The sequence below is a fragment of the Piliocolobus tephrosceles genome, chromosome Y (assembly GCF_002776525.5).
Source record: "Piliocolobus tephrosceles isolate RC106 chromosome Y, ASM277652v3, whole genome shotgun sequence".
Lineage (NCBI taxonomy): Eukaryota > Metazoa > Chordata > Mammalia > Primates > Cercopithecidae > Piliocolobus > Piliocolobus tephrosceles.
In genome coordinates this window covers 5,089,143-5,102,585 of record NC_045456.1, presented here as the reverse complement: position 1 = coordinate 5,102,585, position 13,443 = coordinate 5,089,143, and the positions used below count along the sequence as shown (strand labels likewise).

At 44.7% G+C, this 13,443-nt stretch overlaps 1 protein-coding gene across 1 annotated transcript in view; it reads left to right on the top strand.

Moving 5' to 3' along the window:
• The first annotated feature begins 5,800 nt into the window (after positions 1-5,800).
• The window catches only part of CDKL5 (cyclin dependent kinase like 5), a 228,186-nt gene continuing 220,543 nt past the window's right edge, over positions 5,801-13,443 (top strand). The window contains exon 1 of the mRNA XM_023199004.1: positions 5,801-5,913. The gene's annotated coding sequence lies outside the window, so the exon portion shown is untranslated. The remainder of the gene's footprint in view (positions 5,914-13,443) is intronic.

Here is a 13,443-nt window from a genome sequence, read left to right as displayed (position 1 = left end):
ACTTTATGTTGGTCACTTTGGTCACTTTAGGTGCCATGAGCCACAAGCCTGATAGGTGATCATGGTGGGAAGTGGGGAAGTGGATTTAAATCAAACACAAGATTAGAGTTTTAAATGGTTGATTTTTAATAGCAGAAAACATCTAAATGTCAAAAAATGTATCCAAGATATGAAAGGACATGAAAGGTAAATTTACCACAAAATATGTTTCAAAGTAGTGATCGGAGAGAAATAAACCACTTCATTCATACTCCATGGAATTGAGCCTGCTCAGTAACACCTAATCTTTATAAAGTCCTTACTATGGGTCTGATACTCTTCTAAGTATTTCACAAATAGTCACTCACCTAAACCTATGAAGTAAGCACTATTATCATCATCATCTCCAATTTTTTTTGAGATGGAGTCTCACTCTTTCGCCCAGGCTGGAGTGCAGTGGTGCAATCTCAGGCTGGCTGCAATCTCTGCCTCCCAGGTTCAAGCAATTCTCCTGCCTCAGCCTCCCAAGTAGCTGGGATTACAGACACTCACCACCACACCCAGCTAATTTTTGTATTTTTAGTACAGACGGGGTTTCGCTGTGTTGGCCAGGCTGGTCTTGAACTCCAGACCTCAAGTGATCCACCCGCCCTGGCCTTCCAAAGTGCTGGGATTACAGGCATGAGTCACCATGCCTGGCTTCATCTCCATTTTTACAGAGGAGGAAACTGAGGCACAGATAAGTTGAGCAATTTGCCAAAGGACATAACTAGAGCTAGCATTTGAGCCCGGGCCATCTGACACCCGAGTCTATAGTTTTAGCCACTAAGCTACACTGCCCCGGCAACAAACCCCTTTCCTATGGCATTCTTTTCTGGTGTGGTTTTCTTTCTTGGGTCTTTTGAAACAGACATTTCCTTCCTTCCCTTCTTTCTTTCCTTTCTTTTCTCCTTTTCCTTCCTACCTTCCTTCTTTTCTTTCTTTCTTTTTGTTTTTAACATAGAACACATAAAAATGTTTTTAATTCCTGCTACCAAACTCCTGCAAGATATTAGGATTTAATTACTATTTATAGCTCCCTTGCCAACTTTCACTGTCTATGACTGTGATAGGTCATAATCACCATCACAGAGATACAGCTTATTTGGTTAGGGAGAAAATGTCCTGAACATTTTTTAAAAGATATGATTGCAATTTAAGGTTTGCTCAAGATACTGAAGAAAATTGGTTAAAGTGTTAAGGCTGACATTTCTGTTCTTTCCACACTGTTCCTGGTTAAACTCAGTGTCTGGAGGACAAAGACAGAGGTTTTGTTTCAAATGAAGAATTGGATTCAAATTTTTAAAATGAAAATTTTCCAAATGGTATAAACTTTAAATGAAAACATGTAAGATCTGACAGTTTGATTTAAGCTCTGAGCAGGGCCAAGGAATAACTAATGCTCACCTCTTCCTGCAAACACTATAAATTTATGTGCTGAGCCAGGCACCGCAGCTCACGCCTGTAATCCCAGCAGTTTGGGAGGCTGAGGCAGGCGGATCACTTGAGGCCAGGAGTTCGAAACCAGCCTGGCCAACATGGTGAAATCCCATCTCTACTAAAAATACAGAAATTGGCAGAGCATGGTGGCGTGCACCTGTAATCCCAGCTACTCGGGGGTCTGAGGCAGGAGAATCACTTAAACCCAGGAGGCAGAGGTTGTAGTGAGCCGAGATCATGCCACTGCACTCCAGCCTGGGCGACAGAGCAAGACAAAGTATGTGTTGGTTGGATTCTTAAGCTTTTCTACCAGACTCTGATTGCATTATGAGGTCTAGGCCAAGATGGATACTTCATAAATGTTTTTTTGACAATGAATAGAATGCTAGAAGTAGACTTGTCCCACATATATCGAGGATAAAAATGTCTTACATCTTTCTCTTTTTTTTTTTTTTGAGACGGAGTTTCGTTCCTGTTGCCCAGGCTGGAGTGCAATGGCGGGATCTCGGCTCACTGCAACCTCCGCCTCCCAGGTTCAAGCGATTCTCCTGTCTCAGACTCCCGAGTAGCTGGGATTACAGGCACATGCCACCATGCCCGGCTAATTTTTGTATTTTTAGTAGAGATGGGGTTTCATCATATTGGTCAGGCTGGTCTCAAACTCCTGACCTCAGATGATCCGCCTGCCTTGGCCTCCCAAAATGCTGGGATTACAGGCATGAGCCACCACGCCTGACAAGAAATATCTTACATCTTGATTACCGTTTGTTTATTGATTATTGAGACCCATAACGAGTAGCACTCATGGGTTCTGACATCTGTAGTGGGATGCGTCTGTGGCACCTAATAGAAAGTCTGACTCAAACTGTCTGAAATGCAAGGAAAAGGCAGAATTTGTTTAATTAAACAACTCAGTGATGTCATCAAGAACCCAGTTACAAATTTTTTTTTCCTATTTTTCGATTCTGCCTTATTTAGTGTGTAAGCTTTGACCTAAGGCTGGTTTTCCTCTTGGTCACGAAATGGCTGCCAGTGGCAACAAGGGTACTTACTTCCTTGTTCATCCAGCAGGGTAGACAGGGAAAACCTCTTTCAAACCATCAGATGTTAAGTCTTTTCCTTCAGTGTAATTAGGCCACACATTGATTGACTGAGACTCTGGGTAGTGTGGAGGGGGTGGATGCCTGGACAGAGTTGGGGTTCTATTAGAAGGGCAAAAAAGCAAATCGATGCTGGGTAAGTTCTGAAGCTGTTTCTTCATCTGGAAAATGGTGAGAATTTCACAGAGAATTGAGAGAATCAGAGATAATGTAGGCCGGGCGCGGTGGCTCAAGCCTGTAATCCCAGCACTTTGGGAGGCCGAGACGGGCGGATCACGAGGTCAGGAGATGGAGACCATCCTGGCTAACATGGTGAAACCCCGTCTCTACTAAAAAATACAAAAATCTAGCCGGGCGAGGTGGCGGGCGCCTGTAGTCCCAGCTACTCGGGAGGCTGAGGCAGGAGAATGGCGGGAACCCGGGAGGCGGAGCTTGCAGTGAGCTGAGATCCGGCCACTGCACTCCAGCCCGGGCGACAGAGCGAGACTCCGTCTCCAAAAAAAAAAAAAAAAAAAAAAAAAAAAAAAAGAGATAATGTATGTAGGGTGCCAGATTTAGCAAACAAAAATCGAAGCTGCTCAGTTAAAGTTGAATTTGAGATAAACAGCAAATAATGTTTTAGTCTAAGTATGCTAACCTCTTTCTACAAACACTACAAATTTATACATTAATTTGGTTCTTAAGCTTTTCTCCCAGATCCTGATTGCATTACAAGATCTAGACCTAGAAGGGCATTTTGTAATTTTTTTGGCAATGGTTAGAACCTGATTTAGTTTTCTAGCCTTGTCCCGCATGTATCCAGGATAAAAATACATACTTACACTAAAAATTATTCCTTGTTTATCTGAAATTCAAATTTAACGTGGCATCTTGTATTTTACCTGGCGACCCTAAATCTATGTGAAGTTGTTCACACATAGCAGGTATCCATTCGCTGGTTAGTATTAGTGTTCTTTCTACGTAAGAGCTCAGTTAAATGGCAGCACGGTACCTTTTTTTTTTTTTTTTGGAGACAGAGTCTTACTCTGTAGCCCAGATTGGAGTGCAGTGGTACCATTCGGTTGACTACAACCTTGACCTCCCAGGTTCAAGCGATTCTCCCACCTCAGCCTCCCGAGTAGGTGGGACTACAGGTGCGCGCCACCACTCCCAGCTAATTTTTTTGTATTTTTAGTAGAGATGGGAGTTTCACCATGTTGGCCAGGCTGGTCTCGAATTTCTAACCTCAGGTGATCCACCTGCCTCGGCCTCCCAAAGTGCCGGGATTACAGGCATGAGCCACCACTCTTGGCACATGGTACTTTTTAAACTTTTACTAACTTTCTAGAAAGGTTAGTTTTTGACCAAAAGAAGAATTAACTAAACTGCGTGTGACTGCAAGAAATCCTTTACCACTACTCAAAACCAGATCAAAGCAAATGTCCCTAAGCAGAAGGTCATATTTGTATATATGGGATGGCACATTATAAGGCATCTAATATTACTACTTAATACTAAATTGGACCTATATTAACAGATGTTCAGTTATTGGTTTTTCTCCATCTTATGAATCTATATGGACAATTAATTCATTACTTCTGGTTCACCAGGTCTAAAGAAAAATTTAAAAATTATTCATTTGAGTCAAAGGTAATGCTGCTGAAATTCCTAGTACATAGTCCCTGATATACAGGGATGAAAATGGAGTGATTGCCCCAGGAGTTCTGGATCCACGTGGGTGAAGCTGGAGGTCACAGCACTGTTGCTTTGCATCTGGAAGAGGAAGGAGACTCTGTGAAGCCCTCTGTTGTTGCCTCTGACTCCATTTTCCCTCACTGCTAATTCATTGCTCCTACCTGTAAAATTTTCTAATATGCTTCCATTTTCATTTCCTCATCAAATATTCACCGTTATGAAAAAGAAAATCCTATTGGCTTGGTATCAAGTGGCCAAACTGAGCATGCTGCTACATATTGTTACCAGATTCACTACAGGAATAGATTAAGTGGATTTTATCCAAAATATCTATTTCCTATTACAGTACTGCATCTTTCTAATTTGGTGACTGCTATGACCTCATACACTGCCTATTTTCCATGCTTTTCCTAACTAGAAGAGACCCTATTTTTCTCCTTTGCTTGTTAAAGTGAAAATTATTATGCAGCTTTCCATAGATTTGTCCCCAATGTCTTTTTAAAAATTATTTTTCTTTATTTTCTAAAAGTAGCATTGGAGATGTTATCTCCTTCCATTTCATCACCTCTTCATCCTCCTTGGAAACCCGATCCATGGTGGGTATTAAGATCTTTACATTTCTACTGGTTGGGCGATGACTTCATTGCTTTCAAGCCAGCTGGGGGATCTTGTGTGGCAGAGCATCGGACCGAAGCGGAGGTGTGGGTCGTTGCTGCTGCTGCTGCTGCTACTGCTGCGACAGCTCTTTGCACGCGCCCGGCTGCTGTGTAAGGAATCCTCAGGCTGCTAGGTCTTTGCGCCTAACTCACCCAAGGGACAGCAAGCTGCTGGATGAGTGTACGTGTGAGTGTGTGTTATGTGTGTGCATACGGGCGTGTGTGTGTGCACACGCAGTGGCAACAGTTGGGCAGCAGCAGCAATGGACTTCGATGTCATTTTTACCAACAACAGAGATAAACCATCCTCCATCCTGTATTTCTCAGCTCCCGCCCCGAGTGTGCTCTCCCCCTCTTCCCCGACTTCCCCCACCAAAGCCCCCGGTACGGGTCCCTCCGGAGGGAGGGCAGGATAGCTGCGCTGCAGGCAGGATTCCCCCTTTTTTCCGCAGTAACAGGCGGATTCCGGGGCCTCCTCGCCACCCCCTACCCCCGCAGCCACCCCTTTCTCAGTCACGATCTCCCCACCCAACCACCGTCGACCCTCTCCCTCCTTCCCCGCGCTTCCCCCGGCGTCAGCTCCAGGCTCGGGCCCCGCCCCTCTCAGCCTCTCCAGCCCAGGTTGCTAGGGCTTGGCGGGGCAACCAAACCTGGCGTGCCAGGAGGCGCGGCGCGCGCGTGAGCGCGCAGGCGAGCTTGTATAAGGAACCAGCGTTCTTCGGCTTCGGAGACTCGAGCACGAGCGGCGCGAGCCCGAACCCCAAGACAAGCGCTTCCTTCTCATTGGCTCCTACCAGAAGGGGGCGGGGTAAAGGCGGGATCGGGCAGAACCTGAGGCGCTTTTCCATTGGTCAGAACGGGCCGGCTGGGGCGGGGCAGTTAGCAAATTAGGCTGCGCGTTCGCTTCTGCTAGAGGGCGGGGCCGGAGGTTTCGATTAGTTGTCTCTGCCGCTGGGGAAGGTAAAGCGGCGACGGCGTCCTCAGGAGCTGTGGGGTCCCCTGCTAGAAGTGGGGGACTCGGCGGGGTGAGTAGTCGCGCCGCCACCCGCCCGCCAAGCTTTCTTGCCCTTACATCGGCCCCGCGTTCACCCAGCTTCTCCTGAGAGTGGGGACCCACCCGGTCCCCCCGGGCGGACGAGAGAAGGGGCGGCGGCGCCGGTCCCCCCGGAACGGGGCGACGCGGTGAGGGCGTCCCAGCCCGGAGTAGCCACTCCTCAGCGCTCTCCTGCGCCTCTGGAAGGGCTTCCTCCCAGGGGCTGGGGCTGCCTTTTGGGGTGTGGGGAGGCGAAAGGGTGTGAAAGAGGGGCGACGGGTCGAGCCTGCCCCGCGGGGCTCCCCTCAGCGGCGGGTCTGCGGCGTCCCCGCCCCGCCGCTCCCGCGGCAAGGGCTCCCCGGGGCTTGCGGCGAGGGAAGCCCCTTCCCGCCGGCGCCGAAGAGGGGCCTGCGCGCCCGAGCCCCCTGCCCGAGTTCGGAGGGAGCCCGAGACTCCAGTCGCGGCCCTGGCCCTTCTGACCTTGGCTGCCCGGGAGGGTGGGCGAGCGACCCGCCGCTGGCCCCACGGCTCCGCAACCTCCCCCGAACAAGTTTCAGGCGATGCTGTGAAGTTCACGACTGGCATAGTGCGGGGAAGAAGAATGGCCCCTTCTCAGACCTTGTTACCCTTTGGACCCTCATAGAAATCGGATTCTGGGGTTTGGAACCGTCTCCCGGAACGAACAGGTCCTCCTTGCATTGACACGTTTTGTGCCCACGTTGGGGGAAAAAATAACCTGAACATATTTCAGTGTAAAGGCAGATCTTCCTTGAGGGTTTTGTTTTTCGCTTCACTTGAGTGTTAAAGCACAGATGCCTGAATAAGGAAAGCCTGACCTTAGTATCTCTACAGTGAGATTAGACGGGTGCTGTGATATTTAAGTAGTTACAGATCAGTATTCTGTTAGCACAATCTATTTTAATTGGCTGGAATTTAAGCTGATTTTAGAAAGTATTGTTGACACCGAATGATTTATTTCTGTGCATCTGAATTAGGTTTGTTTGAACGTAATGGTTATATAGTTAAATGTAAAAGATTAGACAAATTAATTTGTCTGAGAGCGTTTGTCTGAAACAGGAGACAGAGATGTGTATAGAACAGGATTATCATTTTAGGTAACATCTGCTGGAACATTTCCAGCTTGTTTCTTTCTTGCTGTAGGGTTACGAAAAAGACATCTTCACCGAGGCTATTCGGAATTACATGTGAGTGACACTTAAATGTAAATTTGTTTTTATTCCCTTTAAGTGTTTTAAAATGTGTTATTCACAAAATGTGAAGAGGCTATATTTACTTGTTCCTGTATCTTAAGTGTTGAAGGGGATAGTATGATCTTATGATTAACAATCCAATTAGGGTCCATTAATAATAGATTTTTTAAAAAGGCGTGCTGCTTTTCGAGAATATGATAGGTTGAGTACCTAGCAAGACTTTTAATTTCTTTTTATTAAAAGTACTATTTTAGGATTGAGAATTTTTGGCGTTGACACTGAAACCAGGAATAAGGAAGCCTGCAGCAGTCTTAGCAGTTTGACACCACTAGTAGGTGTTTCTGTTGACAAATGCAGAGAAGAGAACATTTGGGAAGGAAATCATTTTTTCGGGGCGGGGGTGGGGGGTGGGGTGTGTGTGGGGGGGAGGTGAGGGGGGGGGAGGGGGGAAGGAGCCAGAAGAGAGAAGCTGTAGAGCTAATGCTGCCAGCACTGTATGGTGAGCATTTCACAAGTACAAGGAAACCTAATTAGGGAAAAATTCCGTTTGGCTGTATTAAATAATAGAACTCCAAAAGAGGCATTCTAAATAAAGTTAACCATTCCAAGAGTGTTAAATAATCTGCCATTTCAGAGTAGTTGGGGGTTCCTCAATTGGAGAGGGTATCAAATCTCTTTGAATTGTCTTGCCTTTTTAATACAGTCAATGCAGCGATTAATTTGCTATATGTATATATATCAAACAGTTGAGTATTCCAGTTTTGTTGTTTAGCATATTTCCTAAGCCTAAATTTTTTAAAAGCAAAATCTGATATTTAAAAAAAAAATTTGAAATAGAATTCTTTGTCCAGAGAGTATTCCTTTATTCCTGGCTCAGTCTTAAAATTTATTCATGATTTAGGGGTTTGTGGTTGGTATTTTTTTACCCCGTTTTCTTAGGTTTTTGATTTTTACTTATGCAAGTTCCCTAAGTCTGCTTTTGTTTATATTGTAATTTTCTTGGAATTATTTAAATCAGAGTGTGGCATCTATTGTGTCCCCTGGGGTTTTAAAAGGAAAGGCTCCCATTGAAAGAAATCGCAGGGCCATCTCGCATAGATGGGTAATAGAAGGTTGACTGCGAATCAGATGTATTTGGTTGCAAATACGCTGCTTGGGGTTAAGGCAGTTTCAGTTAACGGGAACCAGATTTTACATGGTGTTTCTACTTTGAAGGTACAGTATTGTTACATTACAAATTGAAAGACAGAGGTGGAGAAATTCCTTTAAGTATCACCCCTAGCCTTGTTTCACCACGGTGTCCAGGAATCTATGAGAGACTCTTAACAATAGCTGCATTGTTGGAAATGACAGTGGCTTCTCTTGCAGAAAGTTAACCTTTCATTATGATTTTCATTTCAATTTACTTTGTAAAAGAAAATTTAGCTTTATCTGAGAAATTGGCTGTGAGAAATTTGTAAAGAGAGCAAGGAAAATAGGTTTTCTTCAACATGTCTGTTAAAATTTCACATTCTGTCCCCTGCCGTTTTGATAACTGGTGATCTTTATTTCCTCTAGATATTAGAAGGTATTCTAACACAGTGCCTGATTTTTGGCAGTTACTGAGGGGATATGACTTTTTCATGTAATAAGTTGATGTCAAATAATAATATGAGGCATTTAGGAATACATTAATTCACATGCATAGATCTAAAACGTGAGGGAAATCTTGTAGATAACCCTTAACTTTGGTACAAGAACAGCACAATTTGAAGTATTAAGTTGCTTTCTAAGTAGAAAAAGCTATTTGCTCAGAATTGGGTAATTTTAGATTTTAAAGTTTTTTTTTTTCCAACATCAAATAATTTGGCAACATCAAATTTCTTGATAAAGGAGGAGATAGAATCTCACAGATTCTTTATCATCTATCTGATCATGGCATCAGTTGGACTACATTTCAACTTAGGACAATGATGCAATTAAAAGACTACATTTGAACTTTCTATTTGGAGGTTTTTCTAATTTGCTTTCAATCTCAAGCTTGACGTTAGAAATCTTTTGTTGGTGACGCGCAATTTTAGTGTTCAGATTTTAGGTTTTGATCGTTTTTAGAATTTTTTTTTGTGTGTGTAGAGCAGTGCATGGATTACTGAATTAATCAAAGATCTGGCCTCATTTCTCATTCAAGTTTGTACATTTCTTCACACTGAGATACGAGCTTGGGTGCAATTCTGTCGGTGGATGTGAAAGCTGAGGGTAAGGACCCTCTACCTAGAGACTGATAACATTTAAACATTTCAGATTTGGGAATTAATAGAAAGTTATTTATTAGGTTAAAAGGAACTAGCCCATTCAGGTATTTGAAACTGATTGTCAATACTTTGAATTAAGCTCTTAGAAACATTTGTGTTTGAGATAATCCTAATCAGGGTCAAGTTTTGGGTGTGGTCTCTCTTTTGGGCAGTCTTCTCTGTAATAATTATAATACTCCATCTATTGAGCCGCACTGAATGCCAGACACTGTGACAAGTAATTTATTTGCATGAATACATGTGTGTTCTCACAACAGCTCTATGAAGTAGGTCTTCTTACCTCCTGTATACATGTCAAATGGGCTCAGAGAAATAAAGTACTTTGCTGAGATTACCCAGCTAGTCATCAGAAGCAGCAAAATTGCCATCCGAACTGGTCTGACTTGAAGCTGTGCTCTTCAAAACCATGCTTTCTGCTTCTCTTTAGGAAACTGATTTCCCAAGCATATTTATTTTTGACACGGGGTCTCACTCTGTTGCCCAGGCTGGAGTGCAGTGGTGTTATCACAGCTTGCTGCACCCTTAACCTGGCAGACTCAATCGATCCTCCCACCTCAGCCTCCCTAGTAGCTGGCGACTACAGGCACGTGCTCCCATACCAGGCCAGTTTTTCTTTATTTTTAATAGAGGCAAGGTCTTATGATGTTGCTCAGGCTGGTCTTGAACTCCTGGCATCAAGTGACTCTCCCGCTTTGGCCTCCCAAAGTGCTTGGACTACAGGCATGAGCTACCGCCAGGTCCACCCCAAGGGTATTTTGAGTTCCTACTGTATATCTTGCCTGGGGTGGTACTGAAGGTATACATATGCTTCTTGGAGTTCACAGGCTACATTGGCAAGGCTGCTGGACCTTTAGTCACATGGGGGACTGAACTCAGATCCATCAGGACTGCTGGATAAGACAGTTGGAAGGGCAGACTTTTCTAACCAGAGGGTCAGACTTTTCTAACAGAGGTTATGTTTCTTCGTAAATGAAGGCTGTACATAATCATGCCAAAAATGAGGTAGTTGTTTCTAATTAGCTACTTGGTATTTCATGTTTCTGGATATTGCATTATAACCTTTGATGGACTTTGATTAAATTTGCTACACTAATAAAGGCTACGAAGATACTCCTTGAATTCAATTTTGTGGCTTAGATATACCCTTGAAATAAAATGGCAGCCATTATAATTTGCAGATGGGCACCTCTTGTGTAATTATGACCAGTGAAATAAAATCTGGAGGTAAAGTCTATAGAAATATACTATTATTGTGTGTGTGTGTGTGTTTTGAGACGGAGTCTCACTCTGTTGCCCAGACTGGAGTGCAATGGCGTGATCTCTGCTCACTGCAACCTCCACCTCCTGGGTTCAAGCGATTCTCCTGCCTCAGCCTCCCAAGTAACTGGGATTACAGGTGCATGCTGCCACGCCTAGCTAATTTTTTTTGTATTTTAGTAGAGACGGGTTTCACCGTGTTGCTCAGGCTGATCTCGAACTCCTGAGCTCAGGCAGCCCGCCCGCTTCAGCCTCCCAAAGTGCTAGGATTACAGACATGAGCCACCGCACCCACCCGTTGTTGTGTGCTAATACAGAGGCTGGACTCTGAAAATTTTTCTATGTGAAAGTAGAAGTTTCTGCTGTTTAAAGCTTCTTGTGATTAAAATTTTTTTTTAATTTTTAAATTTTTTTTTTTTTTTTAATGAGACAGAGTCCTGCTCTGTCACCCAGGCTGGAGTGCAGTGGTGGGATCTCGGCTCACGGCAACCTCCGCCTCCTGGGTTCAAGTGATTCTCTTGCCTTAGCCTCCTGAGTAGCTGGAATTACAGGCGCCTGCCACCATGCCCGGCAATTTTTTTTGCATTTTTAATAGAGATGGGGTTTCACCATATTGGCCAAGTGGTCTCGAACTCCTGACCTCAGGTGATCCTCCTGCCTCGGCCTCCCAAAGTGTTGGGACTACAGGCGTGAGCCACCACACCTGGCTGTGATTTTTTTTTTTTAAATAAGACCTATCATTAAGAGAACTAAACAGTTATGTACCCTAAAAGAACACTTAAAAGTCCATGTTAGGAAAAAAGAGGACTTAGCATCTTTTTCTGTAATCGATTAAAATCACTTTTGTTACTTATTAAAGTTAGAAAGTGCTGATGAATACTGTAGAGCCTCAGGGCCAGAAATAATCTTGGCCAAAGCAGGACCATATTTCTACACAGATGGGACCTGTGCGTTAATTTGTTGATTTCTTTTTTTTTTTTTTTGAGATGGAGTCTCGCTCTGTCGCTCAGGGTGGAGTGCAGTGGTGCGGTCTCGGCTCACTGCAAGCTCTGCCTCCCAGGTTCACGCTATTCTCCTGCCTCAGCCTCCCGAGTAGCTGGGACTACAGGTGCCCGCCACCACGCCCGGCTAATTTTTTTTTGTATTTTTAGTAGGGACAGGGTTTCACCGTGTTAGCCAGGATGGTCTTGATCTCCTGACCTTGTGATCTGCCTGCCTTGGCCTCCTAAAGTGCTGGGATTACAAAATTTTGTTGATTTCTTTATAACGTAATGGAGGTGTACTTTACATACCATAAAACTCACCTTTTTAGTGTATGATTCCATTATTTTTAAGTGAATTTATGGAGTTGGCGTAGCTATCATTACAGTCCAGTTTTAGAACATTTCCATCACCCCCAAAATTCTCTCCTGTCCATTAGTTTTTTTAACCTTATTTACTTGCTTCACCTAGACCACTTTTCTTTTTTTTTTTGAGACAGGGTCTCACTCTGTTGCCCAGGCTGGAGTGCAGTGCTGTGATCTAACCTCACTGCAACCTCCACCTCCCAGACTTGAGCGATCCTCCCACCTCAGCCTCTTGAGTAGCTGGAGCTACTGGCATACGCCACTGCGCTTGGCTAATTTCTTTTTCTTTCTTTCTTTCTTTCTTTTCTTTCTTTTCTTTCTTTTTTTTAAGATGGAATCTCACTGTCACCCAGGCCGGAGGGCAGTGGCGTGATCTCGGCTCACTGCAACCTCTGCTTCCTGGGTTCAAGCGATTCTCCTGCCTCGGTCTCCAAAGTAGCTGGGATTACAGGCATGTGCCACCATGCCTGGCTAATTTTTGTGTTTTTAGTAGAGACAGGATTTCACCATGTTGGCCAGGCTGGTCTTGAACCCCTGACCTCAGGTGATCTGCCTGCCTCGGCCTCCCAAAGTGCTGGGATTACAGGTGTAAGCTACCATGCCTGGCCAACCTAGATCTCTTTATCATCAGACATTGACAAATGAAATCATGTAGATCTTAAAAGATGTCTTTTTTTTTTTTTTTTTTTCGAGACAGGGTCTCAAGTCTGTCACCCAGGCTAGAGTGCAGTGGTGTGATCTTGGCTCATTGCAACCTCTGCCTCCCAGGCTCAAGCCATCCTCCCACCTCAGCCTCCCAGGAGGCTGGGACTACAGGTGTACACCACTGCACTCAACTGACTTTTTTGTTTTTTGTAGAGACGGGGTTTCACCATGTTGGCCAGGCTGGTCTCAAACTCCTGACCTCAAATGAACTGCCTGCCTTGGCCTCCCAAAGTGCTGGGATAACAGGCGTGAGCCACCCACACCTGGCCTCCAAAAGATATTTTTTAAGGACATCTTTTAGGCCAGGCACACTGGTTCATGCCTGTAATCCCAGCACTTTGGGAGGCCAAAGTAGGGGAATGGCTTGAGCCCCGGAGTTCAAGACCAGCCTGAATAAAACTGTGAGAACCCATCTCTACAAAATACAAAAAAATTAGCCAGGCATAGCGGCCTGCGCCTGTAGTCCCAGCTACTCAGGAAGCTGAGGTGGGAGGATCACTTGAGCCTGGGGAGGCAGAGGCTGCAGTGAGCCATGATCACACCACTGCACTCTAGCCTGGGTGACAGACTTGAGACCCTGTCTCGAAAAAAAAAAAAAAAAAAAGACATCTTTTAAGATCTACATGATTTCATTTGTCAATGTCTGATGATAAAGAGATCTAGGTTGGCCAGGCATGGTAGCTTACACCTGTAATCCCAGCACTTTGGGAGG